General features: G+C 35.3%; 1 long non-coding RNA gene across 1 annotated transcript; it reads left to right on the top strand.

Moving 5' to 3' along the window:
- Positions 1 to 7,997: 7,997 nt before the first annotated feature.
- On the top strand, positions 7,998 to 9,180 carry LOC140818990 (uncharacterized). The gene is made up of 3 exons (XR_012115181.1): positions 7,998 to 8,109; positions 8,349 to 8,403; positions 9,018 to 9,180. It is a non-coding gene; the product is annotated as an uncharacterized lncRNA (long non-coding RNA).
- Positions 9,181 to 12,630: the final 3,450 nt, after the last annotated feature.

The raw sequence follows: 12,630 nt of genomic DNA, 5'->3' as shown, positions 1-12,630 counted from the left end.
TTTCCCACTATATTTTCTTGCTCAATTATTCATGACTCATCAAATTTCTACTCCAAAGAAGTCAATCTTCTTTGTAGTAATGACTGTATTATTTTCGTATAGGACTAGTCCATTTTTACAAAAATTAAAGAAAATCTCTAAATGTTTAATATGGTCATCCATATTTTTAGATATTATTAAAATTTCTAAATGTTTAATATAGACAAACTTAAATCTAAAATAATATTTGAAAAAATTATCTATTTTTTTGAAATAACTGGGTGCATTAGTAAATCTTATTGGTAAATGCTCCCAAATAGAACGACCTTGTTGTTTGGAAAAAACCGTAAATTTCTTGCTTTCTTCTTTCATTTGAATCGGATAAAATCCGGACTTATAATTAAATTTAGAGAAAATTTTTGCGTTGCTTATCAACTAATTAAATTATCTTTACTAGATATAAAATATCAATCAAACTCTAGAATTTTATTTATTTATTGATTGTTAATTACTAACATGAATTTGTTCTTTTTGATCTAACCATGATTTTTTACCAAAAAACCTGGATTGCTATATGGTGATAATCTTGCTTTTATTAAACCAAGATTCAAATGTTTCTTGATAATAATATGCATATTTTTTGATCAAATATGTTCAACGGGATAGGCGTACATTTTACGAACTCATATTCCTTGCTTTCTTTGATTTTAAGACTGGCTTGGAGTTGGTTTCTTTCCCACCATGCTCAGGGATTTTCATTGTAATTTTCTTTAATCTTTGTTTTGACATCTTCTTCTAGTGATATCTTTGTTTCTAACATTACATCTTTCTAATGTAAAGCTACATGAGGACATCCAGTTTTTATGGTTGAAGGTTTTGTTCTGCTCTTACTTTGAGCATTATTTTTCCAAACTTTCTGGAATATTTCATTTTTGAATATAGAAGTTTTCTTTTATCAACACGCTTGCTGCAAAACTGGATTGACATTTTTCTGTAAAATGCCTCTCTTAGTCTCTTTACTGACTTTGTATAATATAGTGTTGTGAACATTAATTGTCTAGTGTCATTTTCTTGAGTATAAGTGTGAGACCCCGAGACTAAAATAGCTTTGACGACATATTGGTAAATAAGTTGAAAAATATTCAATTTATTTTGATGACATTTTCGTAAATAAGTTGAAAAATAATGAATTAATTTTAAGGGCAAAATGGTAAATAGTGACATATATTTGTCATATGAAGTCCAAATAATTTGAGATTTGGATATGACATAGAAAACTCAATGATAGAGAAGTTTCATGTTTTGAGTTTTGGAAAATTAGATTGTTTGACTAGTCCAAAGACATATACCGACGTTAAAATTTTAAATAGTATATAATATATTATTTTATTAATATAATATAATATAATATTTAAAAAAATAAAAAATAAATAACATTGAAACGGTGGACAGAGAGGAGGCGAGAGAGAGAAAAGTGAGGATATATTTTTTTTTATTTTTTTGATTTTGCGATTTATCGGTTCATCCAATCGACGAACCGACTTCAGATCTGGGATCGTTGACACGAGATCTTCGATTTGAGGTAAATTTCTTCTAGTTTCAGCAGCTCTAAATATGAAAGTGCTGAAATAGCATGTATTTGAAGTCGAGATTCCTATATGTGGTAGAATAACCGACAAGAAACTCATATTCGAAGTTGGAATTGAATTATGATATGATTTTGATTTGATATGAATTTTTGAAGTTTCAAATGATATTTGAAACTCATATTAATGATTTTAGAGTATGTTATTGATTGGAATGAGTATGTTATTGATGTAGATAAAGTATTATACCGATATCTTCAGGCTACATCAACTGGAAACGAAGAATTGAGATATGTTGCGACCGGGTAACATACGACAGGTATCTGTATTATATGTATATGTTGAATTGGTTTTGATTGATTGGAACGAGAATATGTGTCGATATGCCTATTTGTTGATTTGATGTGGCATACATGACATTGAGGTTTGAATATCGATGTATAAAATAAATGTTTTGTTAACACACATCATTTGATGCATACATCGATACATGACATGCACGTTGAGCTATGATCCTTGGATACCCTGATATGATTTGATTGGATTCTGGGGTTTGTGAACACAATTGCTATGTTGGTATTATATGACCCGTAAAGCATAGACAATTGTGGCCTTGATGATTGGATATGAGATTTGTGATTTGATGGCGCTTTGTCGACGCTATCATACGAGTATCCCTTATTGAGGCCGGTGTGCCAGCTCGATCATTGATTTGATAGCGATTCGTTTGATTCTGACATGTACTCAGTGGATGGGCATTTGACCTGATACCTCCACGACATACATGCATTGCATATCATATATCATTGTTTAGATATCTGTGGTATATATGATTGGTTGTTCTATACGGAGCTTTGCTCACCCGCAAGAGGGGCTGTTGTTGTCTTTGTGTGTGGACAATGGCAGGTACTCCAGGATATCAGGAAACCAGAGAGGGTACTTCTGGAGGAAGCCACAGCTTGGGCTGAGGTTTATGTTTATGTCTTGTTCCCAGTATATGTATATGTATCTATATACTGGGGCATGTCCCGAGGATATGAAATGTTTGTATGTGATTGGTTTTGACTACGTGTGGGCATGTATTATGATATGAGATAAAATACTATTTTTAGTATTCAAATTACAGGAGAGATATTTTGGGCTCGTTGTAAAGAAAATTTAAACTCGTTTTCCGCTGTAATTATTAACCCTAATCTGATTGTATTGTAATAACGTTTAGAAGTTAAGGGTCCCACACAGAATGGTATCAGAGCATAGCTGGGAATGCTCGATTGAGTCTAGTGTACACGTGAATAGACACAAATGAATTGTGCGTATGTGTTTGATTTATTTGTATTACTTGCTCCTTCTTGATTTGATTCGAGTAAGTATCTGATGAGATTGATGATATGAGATGATGATGTTATGAAATTGATTTTGATTTGTAGATGGATCACACAAAAGAAACTGCGAGTAGCAGTACTGAGAGGATTGTTGGACAATTTGAAGGATTGTCCATGGATGTAGTGATGGCTCGATTCCAGGATCTGAAACCACCGAGGTTCTTTGGCACTGAGAGTGCTGAAAGAGCTGAAGCCTGGTTAAAGGATATCGAGCACTTGTTTAATATTGTTGAGTATTCCAAGGCTCGGAGACTGAAACTTGCACTTTATCAGTTGAAAGACCGAGCAAAATCTTGGTGGGAAGCCGCTGAGATTGGACTGAAAGAGACCGGGATTGAAGTCACATGGGATGTCTTCAAGGCCTAGTTTTTGGAGCAGTATCCTCCCCCTTCCTATTATACTGCCCAGGAGAATGAATTCAATAATCTACAGCAGCGAACGATGTCTGTTGCAGAGTATGCTTCAAATTTTTCTACTCTGTTGAAGTATGCACCTCACGTAGCTGGGAATGCGAGGGCAAAATATAACAGGATTGCAAATGGTTTACATCCTGCTTTGTATACATATGTTGTTTCTGGATTGCCTACCAGCTACGCAGAGGCAGTTGAACGAGCTCAGGCAGCCGAGGCTGGACTCAGGCGGGGAGGTCCACAGTATACTCCTCCACCTCCGGTGTCAGCTCAGCAGCCTACTTTGCGACCCGGGGGTAAGAAGTTCAAGAAGACTGGCTCTGCTTCTTCGTCTTCTTCGAGTTCCAGTGGATCCCAGAGAGGGAGTCCCGTGATTGCCCCTTGCTGTAGTCATTGTGGGGGTAAACATACTATCGAACAGTGTCGAGATATGTTTGGTACTTGTTATCAATGTGGGCAGGAAGGCTATTTCTCTCGAGTATGTCCGAACAGGGGTACGACTTCTGCTCAACCCGAGCCAGGATTTAGAGGTGGCCCTGGTATGATGAGACCTGCTGTTCATGTTCCATCTTTTCAGCAGTAGAGTGTCCCACGATATCGAGGACCGGGTGGTGAGAGTGCCCAAGTTCCTACTCAAGTAAGAGTATACGCCATGACTGAGGATCAGGCGAGAGAAGCTCCTGGTGGCGTAATTGCAGGTATTTGCACGCTTTGCGATTATCCTGCATGTGTTTTATTTGATACAGGAGCATCTCATTCATTCATATCTCATGCATTTGTTGCATCTCATGATATCGAGTGTACCCCGTTGTATGATACTTTGTCGATAGCCACGCCAGAAGGGAAGATTATTTTGTCTGAGAAAGTTGTGCATAATTGTGTATTGATATATGAAGATAATGTGGTATTTCTGAATTTGATTGTCCTCTTAATGCACGACTTTGATTTTATTGTTGGCATGTATATCTTGATGACAAATCGAGCTAATTTTGATTGTTGTCATGAAGTGGTTCGATTTCGACCGATTGATGGACCCAAGTGGAATTTTTATGGCAAGGGTTCCCAAGCCAAAATTCCATTGGTATCTTTCTTGGAAATGTCTCGACTTTTGACTAGCGGAGATGAAGGTTATCTTATCTACGCTATTGATATCTCTAAGAAGGAGCCTTCTTTATCAGAGATTCCTGTTGCGAAAGAATTCCCGAATGTATTTCCCGATGAGATTCTTGATTTTCCTCCTCATCGAGAAGTTGAGTTTAGTATTGATCTTGTGCCAGGGACTGCTCTTATATCTAAAGCTTCTTATCGCATGACACGTCTGGAATTGAAAGGATTGAAAGAACAATTACAGGATCTTCTTGATAAGGGATATATTCGAACGAGTGTATCACCTTGGGGAGCTCCAGTTTTTTTTGTTCGAAAGAAAGATGGTACGATGTGAATGTGTATCGACTATAGGCAACTGAATCGGGCTACTGTGAAAAACAAGTACCCACTTCCTCGTATTGATGATTTGTTTGATCAGCTTCAGGGTACTTCTGTATACTCGAAGATTGATCTTCGTTCTGGGTATCATCAAGTACGTGTTCGAGACGACGATGTGCCTAAAACTGCTTTTCGTACGATATATGGCCATTATGAATTCTTGGTTATGCCTTTTGGTCTCACGAATGCTTCTGCTATCTTTATGGACTTAATGAATCGTGTCTTCCGAGATTATCTAGACCGATTCGTTATGTTTTTATTGATGATACTCTTGTGTATTCGAAATCGAAGAAGGAACATGCTGAACATCTGAGACTAGTACTTCAAACTCTACGTACTAGCCATTTATATGCCAAATTGTCCAAATGTGAATTCTGGATAGACAAAGTGGTATTTCTGGGCCACGTCATTTCGAGACATGGCATATCTGTTGATCCTGCGAAGGTCGAAGCTGTATTGAATTGGCCAAGACCTACCAATGTTCCTGATATCCGTAGCTTCATGGGTTTAGCTGGCTATTATCGTCGTTTTATTGAAGAATTTTCGAAGATAGCTAAACCTATTACTCAACTGACGCAGAAGAATCAGCGATTCATTTGGTCAGATGAATGTGAAGTTAGTTTTCTTGAATTGAAGACGAGATTGACCACAACACCTGTGCTTACTATTCTCTCAGGTACCGGAGGATTTGTGGTATGTACATATGCGTCTGGTAGAGGTTTGGGCTGTGTTCTGATGCAACATGGCAAAGTGGTTGTTTATGCGTCTCGTCAATTGAAATCTCATGAAACACGTTATCATGTTCATGATCTTGAATTGGCCGCCATTGTGTTTGCTTTGAAGATTTGGCGCCATTATTTGTACGGAGAAAAGTTTGTTATTTATTCAGACCATAAGAGTCTGAAATATCTCTTTTCTCAATCTGATCTGAATATGAGGCAACGCAGGTGGGTGGATCTCCTGAAAGATTTTGATTGTGAGATTCAATATCACCCTGGATGTTACTGCGGATGCCCTGAGCCGTAAAGTTCATGATTCTGTTCTAGCTTCTGTCAATGTCGCCAAAGTACACGAGGATATATGTACTTCTGGTTGGACTTTTCACTCGAATTGGAATTCTGTCACTGTCTCAGCATTGCAAATTGAGCCGAACTTGATATCGAAAATATGAAAGGCCCAACGAAGCGATGCTCAGATCCAAAAGTCGAAAGAACTTGTATCTGCTGGACATCAGTCTGGATTTCAGATTTCTTCTGATGATTCTTTACGACATAATGGTCGGCTGGTAGTTCCTGACGACTCTGATTTGAAATCTGCCTTTCTTCGAGAAGCACATTGTAGCAAATACAGTATTCACCCTGGAGGTCGGAAGATATATTTGACATTGAGACCTCAATTCTTGTGGAGACGTATGAAGAAGGACATTGCTGAGTTTATTTCTAAATGTCTTGTCTGCCAGCAAGTAAAAGCCGAGAGAATAAACATGGAGGATTACTCCATAGTCTTGAAATCCCGAAATGGAATTGGGAACATATTGTTATGGATTTTGTGACTCATTTACCTCGTTCGCCCAAGGGCTGTGATGCTATTTGGGTTATTATTGATCGGCTTTCGAAATCTGCGCATTTTATTGCGTATGAGCGGACTTATCCTTATAAGAGAATGGCCCGTTTATACATTGAGAATGTTGTGAGACTGCATGGTGTGCCAGTCTCAATTGTATCTGATCGTGATCTCAGATTTGCTTCTAAATTCTGGGGTAGTTTTCAGGAGGCAATGGGTACACGTTTGGCTATGAATACTTCTTATCACCCTCAAACTGATGGCCAAACTGAGCGTACGATTCAGACTTTAGAGGATATGTTACGTGCAATTGTGATGGACTTCAGAATGGGATGGCAAGATGCCTTACCATTGGTTGAATTTTCTTATAATAATAGCTTTCAGACGAGTATCGGTATGGCACCGTTTGAAGCTCTATATGGGAGACGATGTAGATCACCATTATTCTGGGATGAGATTAGTGAGAGACAATTGACTGGACCTGAAATGATACAGGAAATAAACGATAAGGTTCAGTTGATTCGGCAGCGGATGAAAAGCTGCTCAGGATCGTCAAAGAGTTATGCGAATAAACGAAGACGACCCTTGGAATTTCAGAAAAGTGACAGTGTTTTTGAAAATATCTCCCTTTAGAGGCACTGTTCGATTCGGCATGCGAGGGAAGTTATCACCTCGATATGTTGGGCCATACGAAATTATGGATCGAGTCGGTGATCTTGCGTATCGATTAGCATTGCCACCAGCTCTATCTGCTATTCATGATGTATTTCATGTTTCTATGTTGAGGAAATATGAACCCGATCTATCACATGTACTTGCACCTGATGAGGTTGAACTTGATCCTTCTCTTTCCTATGTTGAACAACCTGTTCGCATTATGAATCGAAAGGAAAAGATATTGCGTAATAAATCGATTCCGCTAGTTCGAGTGCAATGGATACGACATGGGGTGGAGGAGTCAACGTGGGAATTGGAAAGCAAGATGCGAGAATCATATCCGCACTTGTTTGATGTTATTCCACATGTTCCATTGTATTCAATGTATAATGATCCATTTACTGATTTTAGTTTTGATATGTACTATAACTGGTGACATTTATAAGTTTGCCAATGTTATGTTTATAGAGATGTTTGAGATTTCGAGGACGAAATCTTTTAAGAGGGGGAGAAATATGAGACCTCGAGACTAAAATAGCTTTGATGTCATTTTGGTAAATAAGTTGAAAAATATTCAATTTATTTTGATGGCATTTTGTAAATAAGTTGAAAAATAATGAATTAATTTTAAGGAAAAATGGTAAATAGTGACATATCTTTGTCATATGAAGTCCAAATGATTTGAGATTTGGATATGACATAGAAAACTCAAAGATAGAGAAGTTTCATGTTTTGAGTTTTGAAAAATTGGATCGTTTGACTAATTCAAAGATGTATACCGGCGTTAAAATTTTAATAGTATATATTATATTATATTATTTTATTAATATAATATAATATAATATTAAAAAAAATTAAAAAAAAATAACATTGAAACGGTGGAATTGCATTTCCACCTCATCATCTTCTTTCGACAGAGAAGAGGCGAGAAAGAGAAAAGTGAGGATATATTTTTTTTTATTTTTTCGATTTTGTGATTTATCGGTTTATCCAATCGACGAACCGACTTCAGATCTGGGATCGTTGACACGAGGTCTTCGATTTGAGGTAAATTTCTTCTAGTTTCAGCAGCTCTAAATATGAAAGTGCTGAAATAGCATGTATTTGAAGTCGAGATTCCTATATGTGGTAGAATAACCGATAAGAAACTCATATTCGAAGTCGGAATTGAATTATGATATGATTTTGATTTGATATGAATTTTTGAAGTTTCAAATGATATTTGAAACTCATATTAATGATTTTAGAGTATGTTATTGATTGGAATGAGTATGTTATTGATGTAGATAAAGTATTATACCGATATCTTCAGGCTACATCAACTGGAAACGAAGAATTGAGGTATGTTGCGACCGGGTAACATATGACAGGTATCTGTATTATATGATATATGTTGAATTGGTTTGATTGATTGGAACGAGAATATGTGTCTATATGCCTATTTGTTGATTTGATGTGACATACATGACATTGAGGTTTGAATATCGATGTATAAAATAAATGTTTTGTTAACACACATCATTTGATGCATACATCGATACATGACATGCACGTTAAACTATGATCCTTGGATATCCTGATATGATTTGATTGGATTCTAGGGTTTGTGAACACAATTGCTATGTTGGTATTATATGACCCGTAAAGCATAGACAATTGTGGCCCCGATGACTGGATATGAGATTTGGGATTTGATGGCGCTTTGTCGACGCTATCATATGAGTATCCCTTATTGAGGTCGGTGCCAGCTCGATCATTGATTTGATAGCGATTCGTTTGATTCTGACATGTGCTCAGTGGGTGGGCATTTGACCTGATACCTCTATGACATACATGCATTGCATATCATATATCATTGTTTAGATATCTGTGGTATATATGATTGGTTGTTCCATACGGAGCTTTACTCTTCCCCAAGGGGGGCTGTTGTTGTCTTTGTGTGTGGACAATGGCAGGTACTCCAGGATATCAGGAGACCGGAGAGGGTACTTCTGGAGGAAGCTACAGCTTGGGCTGAGGTTTATGTTTATGTCGTGTTCCCAGTATATGTATATGTATCTATATATCGGGGCATGTCCCGTGGATATGAAATGTTTGTATGTGATTGGTTTTGATTACGTGTGGACATGTATTATGATATGAGATAAAATACTATTTTTAGTATTCAAATTACAGGAGAGATATTTTGGGCTCGTTGTAAAGAAAATTTAAAGTCGTTTTCTGCTGTAATTAATTAACCCTAATCTGATTGTATTGTAATAACGATTAGGAGTTAAGGGCCCCACAATAAGATTTAAACATTCCTAGCAAAATGTATGCTCATATATCATGAAAGTAGATCGACGGTGTTTTCACCTTATTCCAGAGTGTTTGTGCAGCACTTCCGATTAATATTTTGGTTATCTTAATTCCTTTACATCATATTAAAATTCCTTCGGAGAAATATCGTCCAACAATATGAGGTAATTATTCTTCCAATTATTTTGGAAAAATTATTTTTTTTGTTGTACAGTTCTAGGCACGGAATCAATATAACATTCATAATGGAATGTATATCGAGAATGAGTTCGTGGTAGTTGAATTTTCCAGATTCTATATTCTGTCATGAATTCCATTTCGTTTCCAAGGTTTATGTTCCTCGAGAAAATCTAATCTAAGAACCTTTTTATCCGGATTTTTTCATGGAATTCCTTTGATATGAAATCCCAATTCACCGATGTTTATCATTCATTGGTAAGTTCATATAATAATTTGTTTCAAATAGTAGATGATATTACAAAGAAATTAATTTCTTTGTTTTGTAATATCAAATACTATTTTGACTTCCTCCTATCCTTCTGGACATCTAAGTTTTCCTCTTGTTGAAAAACTTTTTGTTAGCTGTTGAATTTCTTCTACATGTGTTTTCGTCACCTGTTTCTTGTGATCATATCACCCCAGAGGCGGAGGCACACTTTTGTGTATCCGGGCTTTAGCCCGGTGGCCCAATTTTTTTTAAAAAAAATTTATATGTAAATTTTGTATAATTTTGGAATAATATGATATTAGCCCGGGTATATCAATTTAATATATTAAAAAATTTTAGAGTTTAAAATTCTATCCCGGGCAGAGCCATATTTCTAGCTCCGTTCCTGTATCACCCTAAAAATATATTCTCTTTGGTTCTAGTCTAAAACTTTGATTTCTATTTAGAACTAGTTTATCTTGGATCTGGATATCTGTTTATTGTAAGGAAACTCGATTCTTTCTAGATAAATTATTTCAACAACTTTTTCGAATATTTCAAGAATTTATATAAACTCTTTTCTAATAAATAATTTTGAATTATATATATTAGAGAGAGTATGAAATTTGATATTTAATAGAGTATGATCTATTACTTTCTTTCATTCGTTTTTTCCCTTGAATTTTTTATGTAGTGTCAAGGATCAGCTAAAATCACGATTTGCTAGTTTGTAGGCAATTTTTGGATAAATTACTCCTATAATTTTCCTTGCACAGATATTTCCTGATACAGTTTCCAGTATCGAATCATGAAGATTACCCCTTCGTTTATCTCATATAGCAATATCAACGGGTGAATCTATTCATTCATTAAATGTAAGTTTTATCATGATCAGGATTGTTACAATATGAATCTATAACATGGTTTGTGTTACTTCTGGCTTGATTTTTTGCAATTCCTATTTTATTTTTTCAAAAAGAATTAATTACATCTCCATCTAATTTCCTGTAAGTTCTATGGGGATTTCCTTTTCCTTATTGAAAAACTTATAGATTAGATGACGTTCTTCATGTGTTTTGTGTTGAAGCACTTCGTCTTCAATTAAATTATGATTTTGTTCCATTAGATTCTTTTTGAGTTCGGACATCATCTTATTCATATATATTATCGTATGAAGGAATATCCACAAATTGGTATACTTGAATTAAATATTGGTAATAAATCACTTCTTCAATATCTGGAGTTGATATGAATTGCGTTATTCCCTTTCTATCATTTTCTGGACAGATGGTTGAATTTGAGCTATGCTTCACATGTCCAACAATTACAATCTTTAAAACTTTCACTGGCTCTTATGTAAGATCTTCAAAAAATATATGTGTTGGTGTTCATCTCGTGCTTCGATATGAGTTCGATGCTTGGGATGACATCTCACTCTTTGATGGTTCACTTTTTGTCCAGATTTATAAGATCTGATTTTCTCTCTAGACCATATTGTTCTTGATTCCAATAAATGCTTCCACTTTTTTCACTTCTGGTGTAATGATGAGATTTAAAGCTCTTCATTTTTAGTTTTTGTGGTTTACTTCAAATAATTATTGAAAGAACATTTTCTTAACAATATAAAGGAGCATGTTTAATAGTATCTCTTAATAAATCGAAACTATCTTCGATTTGTGCCAATGTTTTAGACAGAAAGGTAGTTAAAAGGAATTACCGAATAACTTAGTAAAATGTTATTTTGTAATGCTACCACATTGCACAATTCTACTGACATTCCTTTTAAAAAAAGTTCTTCTAGCCAGAGTATCTGAATTGTCAGGTATATATTCCCTTATTAACATTTCTCTCTAAAGATTTGAAATTTCGACAAAGAAAAGATGTATTATTTTATTTTCTTCGACTCCTAAATTATATTTATATTTAGTGAATAACATGATATATTTATAATCTAAATAGATGTCATATAATTCAAGACTATACAAAGCTTTGCTTTAAATATGGTAGCCATTTCCGGCTATCTCGCTAAGAGATTCTTCAACAAAGATTGATTCTTTGATTTCTGTCGAAGTTAGGTCCCAGGCTATTTGAGTGATCCCATCAGAATCATTTCTAAAAGTTTAATTAACCATTCTTTGTTGAGATCACATGGTCATGTTGATAACTGATGTCCAATCATCTATAAGATTTTCTTTATTTTTGAACTCTAGTGTATCGAGGTTAAGCATAACCTTGTAAGAATATATTGGTTTTAAAACGGCTTTTCCATGGGGTATTTGGTGCAAGGGAATTTGATTTCTCCTTCACTGTGTTCCCGCTGAGTGTGATTTTCCATCGGTTTGGAATTCTGTTTGGGTTCCTCCTCTGTTTTTATCATATGATCTCACACTTTCCCTTCTTGGCTCTTCATGAGGAGGCACCCTTCTAATTAGGGGTTGTTAACTTCCTCCAGTTGTATTCATTTTAAATCTACGACATTGAGGATCGCAAAAAGTTCTGCAAGGTTTTGATGATCCTATAAAGCAATCATTTATATGGTTGTCATCAGATTATTTTCTATCCTGAGAAATTTTTTATAAGACTGATAATTTTCTCATAAGGAGTTAGTGGTTTTTCCACTTCTAGTTTGGACATACTTCTTTGGTGTAATAAGAGTTCAATACCAAACGATGTGATAACCTTCCACGTGAAATCCTATTGCTAGAGCTGGATTGTTGTTATAAGATTTGGATTATTGTTTGAATGTCCTTTAAAGTTCCAGAATTTTCTTGTTTTTCGAGGATTTCTTCAATTTTACTTTGTATATTGTTTAATTTATTGTCATAATTTTGTACCTTATTTTG

The sequence above is a fragment of the Primulina eburnea genome, chromosome 18, assembly GCF_022965805.1.
Source record: "Primulina eburnea isolate SZY01 chromosome 18, ASM2296580v1, whole genome shotgun sequence".
Lineage (NCBI taxonomy): Eukaryota > Viridiplantae > Streptophyta > Magnoliopsida > Lamiales > Gesneriaceae > Primulina > Primulina eburnea.
This window is presented reverse-complemented; position numbering and strand designations above follow the sequence as displayed.